This window comes from Babylonia areolata, chromosome 22, assembly GCF_041734735.1.
Source record: "Babylonia areolata isolate BAREFJ2019XMU chromosome 22, ASM4173473v1, whole genome shotgun sequence".
Lineage (NCBI taxonomy): Eukaryota > Metazoa > Mollusca > Gastropoda > Neogastropoda > Buccinidae > Babylonia > Babylonia areolata.
In genome coordinates, this window is record NC_134897.1 from 1,967,824 (window position 1) to 1,970,323 (window position 2,500).

Consider the following 2,500-nt stretch of genomic DNA (forward strand, 5'->3'; position numbering starts at 1 on the left):
GTGATGTAAATGTTGCCAACAGGGTATTCACACCAGCACAAGTCGCCTCCAGACCCTTAACTTCCGGCATGAAACCAGTTTAAGGGCAGAAATAATGAAGACTGGGTGGCAAGTCAGGCATTACAATCTCTTCCCCATTTTACATGAAGAGGACTCTGTCTCATTTGCGTATCATTGGCCAAGAAAAAAAACCAAACTACAATCATACCTCGTATTTTTTGCAGACATCTGGCGAAAGTCCATGGGTTGGACAATGTTGTTTTTGTATGACGTGTTTGGATTTTCTTGTGTTTTATTTTATTTTATCTTTCTGTGTGTGTGTGTGTGTGTGTGTGTGTGTGTGTGTGTGTGTGTGTGTGTGTGTGTGTGTGTGTGTTTGTGTGTGTGTGTGTGTGTGTGTTTGTGTGTATTGTGTCTGTGTGTGTCTGTGTGTGTCTGCGTGTTTCTATGTATGTCTGTGTGTGTTGTGTGTCTGTCTGTCTGTCTGTCTGTGTGTGTGTGTGTGTGTGTGTGTGTGTGTGTGTGTGTGTGTGTGTGTGTGTGTGTGTGTGTGTGTGTGTGTGGTTTGGTGGGTTTCGTTTGTTTGTTTGTCTGTTTGTTTCCATTATATAATACTTGCAACACATATTTTTGTTTGCAACGTTTTCGTGGACACATCTGCGTCTACTGACTCTACTGACTGGGAAAGACAAGATACCAGCATGTCACATGGTGTCTTGAATCAGTCACTCTAAATCATCAATGTATCAACGTCTCTCCCCCCCCCCCCCCCCGCACACACACCCCCTCCGTCCCCTTCTCTCTGTCTTTCTCCCTCTCTCTCGCTCTGTATTTTTGTCTATCTCTCTGTGATTGTGTCTGTGATCTTAAGAGGACATTTTGTCAGCAGATTTATGCCCAGCACAACGAAAAAAAAGAACACTAATTAGAACGAAGACATCAAGAACGTTGACTGAGAGTGACAGACTGGTCATTAAATCATCTTACAAGGAAAGATGTCTTTCCTCGGAGTATTTTGAACAGACATCTATGTGACAGAGAAACAGGGTGCTCCATGTTAACTCTTCAAATCGGTTATTCTCATTTCGGGAAGAGGTAAACAAAACACATCACACACTAGCATAATATTGGAGTGATGGCCTAGAGGTAACGCGTCCGCCTAGGAAGCGAGAGAATCTGAGCGCGCTGGTTCGAATCACGGCTCAGCCGCCGATATTTTCTCTCCCCCCGCCCCCCTATTAGACCTTGAGTGGTGGTCTGGACGCTAGTCATTCAAATGAGACGATAAACCGAGGTCCCGTGTGCAGCATGCACTTAGCGCACGTAAAAGAACCCACGGCAACAAAAGGGTTGTTCCTGGCAAAATTCTATAGAAAAATCCACTTCGATAGGAAAAACAAATAAAACTGCACGCAGGAAAAAATACAAAAATGGGTGGCGCTGTAGTGTAGCGACGCGCTCTCCCTGGGGAGAGCAGCCCGAATTTCACACAGAGAAATCTGTTGTGATAAAAAGAAATGCAAATACAAATATCAGACTGATCTTATTTGGCACACACACACACACACACACACACACACACACACACACACACACACACACACACACACACACACACACACACACACACACACACATATGAAACATTAGAATGCATCATCCTGTCAGACTTCATCATAAATATATCATTCTACATAACACATTGAATATTAGTCCAGACTAAACCTAAGAACTAAGAATAGTTCTGAAAGAATCATGTGAAAGGCATAGACTTGATGAAACACAGGAATGATCTGCAAAGGAATTGCCCTGATTCTCAAAAGAAGTGGTTCCCATATATCATATCCCTGAAACTGGAATAATAAGAATGATAAGAAAGGCCAGCAATACCGCAGGAGTGTTCGGACATATATATATGTAAGTGTGTAGAAGGCTTCCGTGCATGTTTGCGGGCACGTGCGCATGCATACATGCATATATCTTGAACTTGTGTGCGCGCTTAACCATACGCTATGTATAAGGTCATATTTATCTTCAAACTTTTTCTAACATGAACATGTAGGCATGAGACAACCATCCCCTCTACCTTCTTTAGGAAACTGGCTTTAATTAACTCTCTCCATACGAACGGCGAAAGAGACGACGTTAACAGCGTTTCACCCCAATTACCATCATCAAAATATTGCAAGCGGAAGGCTCTTATACTGAAGAGGTGAATGTTGACAAAGAATGCCACAATTTTGACGACGGAAGCTAAAGGTTGGGTCATTGAGACACCCACTGGACATCCGAGGGGTCTGTGTAGAGGAGAAGAGAGGACTGGCCGTACTGAGTGAGTTAACACGTCCAAAACACGTGGAAACTGACACAACAAATGGTAAAGAAACGCATAACTGCTGGAGCAAACAACAGTCTGCGTAGTGTACAGACCGGTCGCAGTTTGCAGGCAGGTGAAATCAGATTCAACCTGTTACAACTATTACCATGTGACACATAGTTA